Source organism: Rhinoderma darwinii, chromosome 9 (genome assembly GCF_050947455.1).
Source record: "Rhinoderma darwinii isolate aRhiDar2 chromosome 9, aRhiDar2.hap1, whole genome shotgun sequence".
NCBI lineage: Eukaryota > Metazoa > Chordata > Amphibia > Anura > Rhinodermatidae > Rhinoderma > Rhinoderma darwinii.
The window spans coordinates 86,382,009-86,395,640 of NC_134695.1; the positions used below are offsets into that span (position 1 = coordinate 86,382,009).

Here is a 13,632-nt window from a genome sequence, read left to right on the forward strand (position 1 = left end):
TCATGAGTATGTGTCCAATTTTTTATTTTAAGAAGAGTAACAGAAAACATATTTCATATCGATACTGTATTCTCCCGATTGTGAGAATTGTTGTATCTGAAAAAATGTTGAGACGTTTTAAAATCTGAAATAGACCATGGACTTTTTTCCACCTTATTTCAGTAAGATCTTGGGTGCATTTTACACAATATAGACCGGTGGTCCCCAACTTGTGGCCCTCCAGCTGCTGCAAGACTACAACTTTGTCAGAGCATGCTAGGGGTTGTTGTTTTGCAAACTGTAGAGCCATAAGTTCGGAACCACTGATAAAGACGTTACATCCGGACCAGTGGATGCATAAAACTGGCCGCACATATATAAAACTAATTTCAGCAGTTTCGAGAAGCCACCACCTGGAACAAGGTAGTCCAGGTTGTGTTTCCTTGTTGACCAATGGCTGTCCTTGGTTTTACAGGATTAGGATGAAGTATGCTTGTCCGTCAAAACGATCATGTTTAACATGAATCTTTATGGGGTGCCTTAAACTAACATCAATGAATGAACCCAGCCTAACACCTCCACCTACCCAACATGAAGGTCAACATGACGTCCAGTGTTGCGCACATCCGGATTTGCAAAATTTTGTACAAGCTGCAGCTGAAACAACCTTGGCCCATAAAAATTCTTGCAGTTCTGTGTAAAGAATACAAAAACAGGCACCTGACATCCGCAGCGGTATTTGCACTACATGTAGGCACTTCTCTAAATGACCTTTGCAGTCCTGAACGTGGCCATGTAGATTAAGTGCGTTATTCTGTTTATGCACCAGACCAATACTGCAGAAAATATCTGTCAGCTAAAAGACAAAACAAACACAATAACCCTTCTCCTCTTCTTTCTTCCATAAATTAATGTTATTTTATTCCAAACATAATAGCATGCCAAGAAAGAAAGGAAAAAAAAAAAAGGGAGAGAGAGACGTAGTTGGTGGAGCGCTCCCCGGCTAGAAGGGTTAAATTTATGTTCCATTACAAGCTCCCATTTTTTGTTTCATCTTCTCGGTAAAACACATAACTTAAAATGAAATCAAATATTAAAAATGACAGACTATATAAGTGCTGTGAGTAACTTCAGGTCACGGAGGGAGGGAAGGCAGGCGAGTTGTCAGGCAGTATCTGTCAGAGTGAATTAGACACAATCAAGAGAGACTGAGGGAGAAGGTGATTGTTATTAGGCAACAGGGCTGTGAGCTGCCTGCCCAGATGTGGTCATGCATATAAAGAGCAGGAAATGGTCGTTTAATTCAGGAAGCCCTAGCAAATAGGGCAACACAAAGGATAAAAGTCCTTTGTTGCTAATAAGCTGGAAGTTTCTTTGATAACAAGCAGGGTTAGGATGTAGAGTGAGACACGTTCTTCTCACTTAGGCATGGACAATAAAGAGTAAAAATGTAAATGTATCCCATAAAAATAGCACGAGAGGCAATATTACTCAGTATGCTCCTTTTAAAGCTTGATGGACATGATACATCTTATGGTCGCCCCAACACCTGATGGACATGATACATCTTATGGTCGCCCCAACACCTGATGGACATGATACATCTTATGGTCTCCCCAACACCTGATGGACATGATTCATCTTATGGTCTCCCCAACACCTGATGGACATGATACATCTTATGGTCGCCCCAACACCTGATGGACATGATACATCTTATGGTCTCCCCAACACCTGATGGACATGATTCATCTTATAGTCTCCCCAACACCTGATGGACATGATACATCTTATGGTCTCCCCAACACCTGATGGACATGATTCATCTTATGGTCTCCCCAACACCTGATGGACATGATACATCTTATGGTCGCCCCAACACCTGATGGACATGATACATCTTATGGTCTCCCCAACACCTGATGGACATGATACATCTTATGGTCTCCCCAACACCTGATGGACATGATTCATCTTATGGTCTCCCCAACACCTGATGGACATGATACATCTTATGGTCGCCCCAACACCTGATGGACATGATACATCTTATGGTCTCCCCAACACCTGATGGACATGATTCATCTTATAGTCTCCCCAACACCTGATGGACATGATACATCTTATGGTCTCCCCAACACCTGATGGACATGATACATCTTATGGTCTCCCCAACACCTGATGGACATGATACATCTTATAGTCTCCCCAACACCTAATGGACATGATAAATCTTATGGTCTCCCTACACCTGATGGACATGATACATTTTATGGTCTCCCCAACACCTGATGGACATGATAAATCTTATGGTCTCCCCAACACCTGATGGACATGATACATCTTATGGTGTCCCCAACACCTGACGGACATGATACATCTTATGGTCTCCCCAACACCTGACGGACATGATAATTCTTGTGGTCTCCCTACACCTAATGAACAGAATACATTTCATGGTTTACCCAACACCTAATGGACATAATACATCTTATGGTCTCCCCAATACCAAATGGACACGATACATCTTATGGTCTCCTCAACACCTAATGGACATGATACATCTTATGGTCTCCCTACACCTAATGAATAGAATAGATTTTATGGTTTACGCAACACCTAATGGACATGATACATCTTATGGTCTCCCCAACACCTAATGGACATGATACATCTTATAGTCTCCCCAACACCTAATGGACATGATACATATTACGGTCTCCCCAACACCTGACGGACATGACACATTTTATGGTCTCCCCAACACTTGAAGGACATGATACATCTTATGGTCTCCCCAACACCTTACGGACAGGATACATTTTATGGTCTCCTCAACACCTGATGGACATGATACATCTTATGGTCTCCCCAACACCTGAAGGACATGATACATCTTATGGTCTCCCCAACACCTGACGGACAGGATACATTTTATGGTCTCCTCAACACCTGATGGACATGATACATCTTATGGTCTCCCCAACACCTGATGAACATGATACATCTTATGGTCTCCCTAACACCTGATGGACATTATACATCTTATGGTCTCCCCAACACCTGATGGACATGATACATCTTGTGATCTCTTCAACACCTGATGGACATGATACATCTTATGGTCGACCCCACACATGAAGAATATGATACATCTTATGGTCTCTCATTTACATGATGGACATGATAAATATTCTGGTCTCCTCTATATCTGATGGTCAATAACTATAATTGGGAACTTGTGTTTTTACCTGCCCTTGAATGAGTAACTATGGCCTTTTTCAATGACTTGAAATAAATAAAGTTCTTTTTATCTGTGATTTGTTTGTAATATTAGTGTAGGGACTCTCAATACAATGGGAAACCTTGACGTGGCTTGCGAGCTTGTGTATTTTAAATATCAACTAATACCTCAGGTTTATCATGGATATTTATCGTTTATCATGGTTATCTTTTCAGGATGCTGCCAGGCCTAGTAATGTTGAGGGAGAATAGTGGTTCAGTACCTGGTGTGGTGCAATTAGAGGGTATTGGGCAGTCCACCTGATATAATAGTATGGGCATAACTAATAGGTTGTATGCCAGTATGACGCACTACATGTAACCATGTGACTGTCACACTTATAGAAGCCATATCTGTGTGCAATGATAATACTACACAGATACCCCCCTCATGAATAGTAGGCGTGAGATTGGCTGGTCATCAGTATTTTTCACCTGAGCAATCTCCCTCTATGTAGCATTGTGGTTTGTCTGCATCCTGTTGGGAACTAGTTTTTGTACCTGCCCTTGTATGAGTAAGTATGGTCTTTTTCAGTGATACATCATATGGTCTACAATTTACATGATGGACATGATACATCTTATGGTCTCCTCTATACCTGATGGTCATGATACATCTTATAGTCTCCTCTACACCTGATGGTTATGATGCATCTTATAGTCTCCTCTATACCGGATGGTCATGATACATCTTATAGTCTCCTCTATATCTGATGGTCATGATACATCTTATGGTCTCCTCTATACCTGATGGTCATGATGCATCTTATAGTCTCCTCTACACCTGATGGTCATGATACATCTTATGGTCTCCTCTACACCTGATGGTCATGATACATCTTATAGTCTCCTCTACACCTGATGGTCATGATACATCTTATAGTCTCCTCTACACCTGATGGTCATGATACAACTTATAGTCTCCTCTACACCTGATGGTCATGATACAACTTATAGTCTCCTCTACACCTGATGGTCATGATACATCTTATGGTCTCCTCTATACCTGATGGTCATGATGCATCTTATAGTCTCCTCTATACCTGATGGTCATGATACATCTTATGGTCTCCTCTACACCTGATGGTCATGATACATCTTATAGTCTCCTCTACACCTGATGGTCATGATACATCTTATAGTCTCCTCTACACCTGATGGTCATGATACAACTTATAGTCTCCTCTACACCTGATGGTCATGATACATCTTATAGTCTCCTCTACACCTGATGGTCATGATACATCTTATGGTCTTCTCTATACCTGATGGTCATGATACATCTTATAGTCTCCTCTATATCTGATGGTCATGATATATCTTATGGTCTCCTCTACACCTGATGGTCATGATACATTTTATGGTCTCACATTTACATGCTGGCCATGATACAGTACATATTATTGCCTCCTGTATACCTGATTGACATAATATATATCTTATTCACTGCACTATACCTTAGGGACACAATATATCTTATGACTTCCACTATGCTAGGTGGACAAGATGCATTCTATGTTCCTCTGTGTACCTGATGGACACAACACATCTTATGGTTTTATTTATACGTGGTGGACATGATACACCTTATGGTCTACCAAATTCCAAGTCAATGTCAGACCAAAGAATAAAAGATTTTCTATAATTTTATAAACAGTCTCTTTAAGACTCAAGGAGATTTGTCTAATAAATACCTTCACTCATCTGGTCACCCATTGATATTAATCAGAAGAAGGTGGATGATTAGCTTTACCACCCTTTTTCTTGGTTGACATTAGTCTTTAGACATCTCCTGGTGGATTTAAAAGCCTATTTAATTCTATTTATTAAATCCTTATCGTGGAATATGCACAGAAGTAATGATCAATTTGTATGAATATTTTCAAGGAAAAGGAAGAAAATCTATTTTGCTTTGTATTGATTTACTCTGAAGGATTTCATGGGCAAATCATATTTTTTATGCATAGTAGTTAATTTAGCTGAAAAAAAATATATATTTGTCTGGCATTTACTGATATAGTTATATAGTATATATACTTATAATGACATTGCTGGGGAACAGATCCATGAAATATTTCAAAACTGTATGTAAAGAGTCTCATATTTTGCTGTGTGGTGGCGGTGGAGATCCCTAGACTTTGATGCCATATACATTCAAGCCTATACCCAGAGCACATAATACATGGTCAAAAACTAGTTGTGAGAGTATATGGATCTCCTATTGTTCAGGAGGCCTTGAGGGTGAAGAGATTCCTTCATGTCAAGGTAGAACAAATGGTAATATAAGAATAATTGTGACCTTTATTTTTACATTATCCGGATATCCTCCCTTTTTGCTTTTGAGCTTGGTGTCTCATGAACCTCTTACTTTTTAACGGTACAACCAGAGTCCAAACAACGTAAAGGAGCTGCACAGTAATGGCGGATATAACGGGTGCGAAGACTCAGGGAATCTTGACAAAATCCCCATCAATAAAACCAAAATACAGATCCAATGGTGGTCAATCCAAGGAAGAAAGGCAGCACTCCTGAATGATGTACAAAAATGGTGTTTATTCACCCAGGGTATAGGCAACGTTTCACCTTCCCATTGAAGGCATTTTCAAGCCTCAATCGGCTTGAAAATGCCTTCAATGGGAAGGTGAAAAGTTGCCTATACCTTGGGTGAATAAACACAATTTTTGTACATCATTCTGGAGTGCTGCCTTACTTCCTTAGATTGACCACCCTTGGATCTGTATTTAAGTTGCAGTATATGTGGAATCTGAACCCTTAAATATTTTTTACTGCCAGTGTGAATTATGCTTTAAAGGTCTTTAGCATAAAACAAGCGCCAGCTCTTTGTCATGTGATTCTTTTTAGCCAATGACAAAATAAGCAGCGTTTCTTATTTTTTATTAAAATAAACCAATACGGAGAATGACCATAATCCCCCACCACCTCATCAAAAAAATTTCCTGCAAATCTATCATAGGTGGGGGGAGGCATACATTTGCCTGATTATTACATGGTATCAAAGGTATCGACTTACTAAAGGGAAATAATAACCTAAAAAGTAATGAGACATCAGTACAATACAAAAGATCTACATTTTATTGAAGTACAAAAACATAAAATCTATATGTTAAAATTCAGAGATGTCCAAAGTGTAAAGGATCTGCCAGGCACAGCTTCGGGGTTAACTTCCATAGGTAATCAGTCTTCACCTGAGTCTATCTCTCTGAGACTGACTCCATCTTCCACCACTCAGGATGGCAGGCTTAGGAGTGGGAGAGCCTATCACAGCCTGGCCAGACAGAGCTAGCTCCCGCCCTCTGTCTATTTATACCTGCCTTTCCTGTTCCTCCTTTGCTTGTGATTCTTTCCGTGTGGTTTCCTGGCCCAGCTACAGCTCCTGACTATTTGATCCTGCTCCATACTGACCCTGGCTTACTGACTACTCTCCTGCTCTGCGTTTGGTACCTCGTGCTCTCCTGCTTTGACTCGGCTCGTTCACCACTCTGGTTGCTCACGGTGTTGCCGTGGGCAAATGCCCCTTTCCCTTTGCTTTGTATTCCCTTGTATGTTTGTCTCGTGCACTTACTGAGCGTAGGGACCGCCGCCCAGTTGTACCCCGTCGCCTAGGGCGGGTCGTTGCAAGTAGACAGGGACAGAGTGGCGGGTAGATTAGGGCTCACTTGTTCGTTTCCCTACCCCCGTCGTTACACAAAGGATGTATGTGTAGCTATATGGTAGTAGCTTATCCATAGAAAGATAAAGGTATGAATGGCTGCCTGGCTTCACTCCCCGACGCGCGTTTCGGCTGAAAGCCTTAGTCTTCGTTTCTTATTTTTGTTTGATGAGATTTTGTGGTTCGACATTGAAGGGGAGTTGTATAGAATATTATGAATTCAAATGAATGGGAAAATGTGTAATACATAGTAGCGCTGGGTCCTCAAGAATCTGCTCTTTACAGAAGCTTTCCTCTCTGGCTAACAGAGGAGGTCCCAAGCTGGAGACCCCATCGAAGATGTGCATATGCCCTAATAGGCAGATAGACAAGGGCTGTTTAGTTGGGACAGTTTAAAAAACTTTTGACATGTCATGGTGACATGTCAGAAGTTTTGATCGATGGGGGTCCGAGCACTGAGACCTCCACCAATCGCTAAAACGAAGCATCACAAACTCTCGGGTGAGCGCTGTGATGCTTCGTTTCTGATCTGATTTCCACGGAAAGCTGAGCAAGCGGTGTATGGGCTAGAAAGTCTATGAGTCCGTACAGCTTACTTGGCTTTCACCTGAGCGCTTCTGTCACTTCCTTTTAGCGATCGGTAGGGGTCTCAGTACTCGAACCCCCACTGATCAAAACCTCTGACCTGTCACTATGACACGTCAAAAGTTTTATAAGGTTTAGTTAGACTTCATATCACCTCAAATGCTGTATTAATACAGGGCTGCGGACAGCGGCTTACCCCATATCGAAGACCAAACTAGGCCCCCATTCGGTGCCGTTTTTTGCCACCCAATACAGAAGGTCCTGGTGCTGGTTTCCACACCCCTTCCGTGACCCTTGGCCCACTTCCCCACCTCTTGTTTGCCAACAATGCAGTTCTTCCTGAGAAAAGAGTACGGGTTCTCGACTCCCAATAGCAAAGGTGATGGGCCCAACCAGGGTGCAATAGGTACGAGGGCACAATATCAGCCGCATGGTCTGTTTCTATGCTACATATTCGCCTTACTCTGCTCCGCACATAAATCAGTCTGCACAGAGAAGTCGTCTCAATGAGAGCGCGCCAATTCCTGACTGTTAGTATAATGCTGAGTATATTGTTTTACCAGAGGCACAAAGTCGCTCTCTTTTACTTTGTATTCCCAGTGCTGCAGAACCAGCGAGCTCGATCATAAATAGCCATGAGAAATTAACATTATAACATAATTTAATCAAGATATTACACATTGACAGATGACTGTGCCGTACCCTGCAAAATCCTGATTATTTATTAACTAACCTTATTTTTAGACTTGTTTCAAGTGTTAATTACCGGTCAATGGGAAAGTAGGTTAAGAGTTTGCAAAAGCAAAATCTTTTATTGGCAAAACTAGTGAACAGGTGGTGAGCCCCGATCTCAGCGAACGTCGCCTTCGGGCGCAATCCTCCAGCGCACAATAAGATATGGCTGCCGTGCTTTGCTTTGCGTTCCTCACATCTTGCAGATGTCTCGGAATAGAGAAAAACCTTACATTTTAGGTTGAGCAGAGCAGGAGGAATGAAAGTTGTCGTAATGAGTTACTTTATTTAACTGAATTGATTGGCTCATAAAATCCCAGTTGCAACATTTAAAGGATTATGCTGATTTGCTCAATAATCTTACATATCATTTAGATGTATGTGTAGGTTAGACTGCAGTGAGAGCACCTATTACTGTCATTATTCATTTTCTGATTATCTGTATTTTTTCAAGTGATCAATCAGATGATGGGAATGATGATAGCAGCAGAAGAGCAGTGTGTTGATCTTGTCGGGGGGCAGTGACCGGTCTATTCGTGTGATGTTATCAGTGAGGACGGGACTGCTGTGTTATGATGTGAGGAAGGGAATGTGAACAAAGGCATGGACTGAGAATTACATACAGGGTACCCAGCAGCACAGAGTGTTTCAGGTGGGGCGTAATCTGATCTTTTTAGAGGCAGCATCTCTCTCTACTCTGCTTTCCTCATAGAGAATATTGCATATACAATACTACATAACCATATTTTGAAAACGCAGCAATAAGGAATGTGGGCAGAGGTGTTACTTATTATGATATTGTCTCTGTTATCAGCCATCCCAGTAATGACAGATAAACGCAAAGCCAACAGACCCCTTTATGTGCCATATTTTGCGCATTAAAAAAATGCATGATGAATGATAGTAGAAGGGAGAAATCCATGTATATGACGCTCCAAATATATCTGTATTTAGGATAACAATCTTTAACCCCTGGTGCCCCGATGCCTCGTACGTTGTTAACAAGACGCAATGAACCACGGATGCGTTACATGTAACAGTTTTCGTCTTACATTTACCTCCATAGAGTCTACGCTCTAATTTCCAGCGCTACTGGCGTTTGTTTGGCATCATTTCTGTGGTGTGAGGTTGTAAATGGCAGCGAGTAATGACTGTAGTTAACACATTGTTAAGATAAGTGATAATTCACACCTAGGGTGACTCAGCCACGTTACTGGGGGAAGTACGAACAACCACCGAACCTGTGCTGGGGAATGCTATGAACAGGGTGAGAGCGGGCGACTTGTAGGAGCGCCATAATAGAGGAATTTACCAGAAAGAAGTTGCTATGTTAAATATTGAAGATGTAAAATACGAGGACTATATAATATAACCGTATAATACATTAGTAGTCATCTGTCTTTTCTTAAAAAAGTTAAAGGGTTTGCATAAGATTAGAAAACACATGGCTGCTTTCCTCCAGAAACATAGTCACTGTGTTTGGTATTGCTGTTCAGCCCCATTTAAGAGATTAGTCTTGAGCTGCAATACCACACACAGCCAATGGAGAAGAGTGGCGCTGTTTCTGGAATAAAGCAGCCATGTTCTTCTTTAAAAGGTACGTTAATACTATTCTAATTCTAGGTGCTCCCATATTTAGGGTATGTTCACACGAGGGCATTACGTCCGTAATTGACGGACGTATTTCGGCCGCAAGTACCGGACCGAACACACTGCAGGGAGCCGGGCTCCTAGCATCATACTTATGTACCATGCTAGGAGTCCCTGCCTCCCTGCAGGACAACTGTCTCGTACTGAAAACATGATTTCCCTTATACTGAGAGTGGGGAATGGGACTTATGCTCTACAGATGGGTGGGGGCCCGAGCTGCTGATTCACATGAAGAAAAGAACCAGAGGATGTCAGCATCCCACCCAGTGTCTACTTTATTCTGCTACACAATACACAAGTCTAGTTGTTATATAAGCGAAAACATTGTGCACTTGTGACCAGTATGGCAGAATAGACAGACACTGGATGGTGGACATCCTCCGACCCCCCTATGGACAGACATTTGCACATTCACAGATTAGAATAGACCTTGTTGGACATAATCTTCTTTGTGGTGCCGCCGCCTTCTCTCTTTAATTTCTTGCATTAAAAGGGAAGACAACGCCGGTCTATATGTTCTATTAGGGTATAAGGACGTCATAGAGGAACCCCGCCAACTGGGGATCCACTTCTATGGGCCAGAATGGAAAGCCTTTATGGAAGAGTGGCTCCTACTACAGGGGACCCGGCACATTGATGCATTACAAGGGTCTTCACCCCGCGATAACAGCTGATCGCTGAGAGTTAAGGCCCTTTTACACGGCCAACGAGCGTTCAAATAACGCTCGTTGCCGATGATTGCCCTGTGTAAACAGGGCAGCGATCTGCAGATGAACGAGCAAACGCTGGATCATCTGCTGGTCATATCATCTTAACAAAGTAAAATATTATCGTTGTCGGCAGCACATCTTGGTGTGTAAACAGGGAGACGCGCTGCCGATATGATAATAATGTATGGGGATGAGCGATCGGAGTAACGAGCGCTTGTCCCCATCCATAGCTCCATGTGACAGGAGCAAATGAGCGCCGATCAACGACCTGTCTCGATGATCGGCGCTCGTTCACATTGCCCAGGATGGGCCCCGTAAGAGGACCTTTAGGCCTAATGCATACGACAGTGATGAGTTTGGGGTCCGCAAAACCACGGATCCGTTATCTGTATTTGCGGTCCATTTGTTCGCAAAAAAACGTCCGGAGTGCATCTGTGTGACATCAGTATTTTTACGGATCCGCGAAAAAAATGCAGGGACAGTCATGTACGATGAGCAAGTCCGTGCCGCAAATACGGACCATAAAATTACATGTCCTGAGTCTTTGCGACCCGGACTCGTGGCCCTCACACGGTTCTGTGAATATGACGGTCGTGTGAATGAGGACATATAACCGAATGGGTCCGTGTGCTATTCGCAAAATTGCAGATAGCACGCAAATAAAACGGTTGTGTGCATTAGGCCTTAGAGAAGCCAGACCCTTGGAGATCAGCTGATCGCCCGGCCAGCTTCCATACAAAAAGGGGTTGTCTTTATGAGACATCCTTTTTAAAGGTACAAAGTTTATGGGGGTCTGTTCTTCCTCCTCCAGCCTTCTCCCTGATCCTAGTCTTGCATGTTTTGTTTGGACCAGTGATTAGGGCCCATGGATGTAGTATTGCTGGGGTCCTGAGTAAAAGTCCATCAACAGCAGCAACTGCATGGTGTTTATAGGTTCTCCCTGTGCCTGGGTGGGTTTCTTATTCTATCCCCTTACAAAGATTTCAAAATTCTGCTGGTTGCCCTAGGAAACAGACACTTGTTAAGCTCCACCCCTCTGTCAGACAGGTGACCAATCAGCTGAGCTCCCACAATGCACTGCTCTCTGGTAACAGGAAACCAATAGAATTCAGAATGTAGCTTTAGCCGTGACTGGCGAAGAAATCAAAATCAGCACATGATACATTTAAAAAATAATAATAATATTATAAAGCAACCTAACCAAGAAATTGTTGCCGGCGGCACAGATTTAGGGACCTGGATAATAAAAGTGACGCCGCGCCATCATTCTCCGTTTCATCTCGTGTCGTTCACTGAATCTATATTTAATCTCCTCCCTGATTTGTTTATGTGAAACGGTTCTGAATAACAACAGGCATTTCTAGGAAAAGAATTACCAAAGAGAAGGAATTCTGGCAAGTGGCTCCTTCAATGTCTGAACAGATCAGTTTTTCACAGGAAAAGTGTGGTCAGGCCCATTCCATAATTTATAATATAAAAAACCCCACAAGTGCTTCCCTGCAAAATATGCAAATAAAATATGCAACAGGATATGATATTCGCTTACCAGATGTTTAGTCTTTGCCTTTGAAGTTTCTCTTTTAATCTTTTCTTGTAATATATATTAAATATAGTTACTTTATCGCCGGCATTGTGTTCAGCTTCCATGCTATCGCTTTTAGGCTGCGCCAATTACAAACGTGGCATATTTGTGGTTGTTCTGTGCACAGCCTATCTGTGCGGGTACAACTGTACAATTATATTTAGGCTATATTATATTATATTACTCTACTGCCCACACCCGACAGGCGTCAATTCTCAAAGACCAAAAAAGAATAGTCATTGTATCCCATAGTCTGAATACACAATGCATACTGAGATTTCCAACCAAATATGAAAAGTGATTGATCATTCAAAAACTTTTTTTCCTACCAGAAACAGCGCCCCTCTTCTCCAATGGCTGTGACTGGTATTGCAGCTGAACCCGATTCACTTGAATTAGGCTGGGCTGGGCTGTAATGCCAGATAGAGCCAGTGGACAAGAGAGGTGCTGTTCCTGGTAAAAAAAAGTAGACCAACTGAAGTCTCTCCTATAACGGGACAGGAGGGTCTAGAGCCCCCCCACAGCTTTCTTATTCCTTTCAGTAGAGTACGGTGGCAGTCGGGGGCTGTGCAGGTTTGCATAGTCCTTACCAAAGGGGGATATATTCATCCTGAGCTGGACCCTACATAGCAGGACTGCCTCTATGACATGTACACCCTTAGGACTTATTCAGGCGAACGTATAATTAGTCCATGTGACGGTTGTTTTTTCAATGGCCGTCACACGGTTGCATGTATTTCTGTGGGGCTGTTCCCCTGGTCGTTGTTTTAACGGACCGTGTGAAGTGCCTGTGAAAAAATAGGACATGTCCTATTTTTGTCAGTTTTCACGGTCCCCTCAATAGACAAGTCTATGAGGGAACCTCGAAAACAGGTCCGGCACAGGTGCGAATCGGCCGTGAAAAATGGCCGTTTTTCACGGACGATTTCGCACACGTCCGTCTGAATAAGGCCTAAATCTGCAGTTTATCACTGGCTGAATACAGACTGCTAGCTCAGTAGCCAGAGGGGCAGAGTTCCCATGCAGCCATTTCTCGCGGCCTCATAGGGCTCGGTTACAGCGGTTTCCATATACTACAATAGGGGGTCATATTCCACTGGGGTTGAGCGCAGTTGGTGTGATACTACATGTCTCAGCAGACACCTTGCTACCCGATGTTCTGGGCATGCCCCGGGGAGCAGGTAATGAACGCTCCTGTTCTCTGTACTTGTGGTCTGTTAGCTCTAAACTGGAGCTCCATAGGGAAGGCAGGACCCAACAACCCAAAATAGTACATTTTATCTGAATTAAAAAAGTAAAATAATACAACACATTGCTAAGTAAGCCTGGATCTCTACTGAGTCAGAGTCTACCTACCTATGCTGAAAGACCAATTATTGAAGCGGAAGCACACCCCCACCAATGATTGTCCTGTGTGGAGCTCATCGATCATCACAGAAGTT

At 42.7% G+C, this 13,632-nt stretch overlaps 1 protein-coding gene and 1 long non-coding RNA gene across 7 annotated transcripts in view; one reads left to right on the forward strand and one right to left on the reverse strand.

The window, feature by feature from the left end:
* The window catches only part of ZNF536 (zinc finger protein 536), a 575,107-nt gene that overhangs the window by 339,829 nt on the left and 221,646 nt on the right, over positions 1-13,632 (reverse strand). The gene's annotated exons all lie outside the window — the stretch shown is intronic.
* Positions 1-13,632, forward strand: part of LOC142661126 (uncharacterized) — an 81,488-nt gene that overhangs the window by 24,048 nt on the left and 43,808 nt on the right. The window lies entirely within an intron of this gene.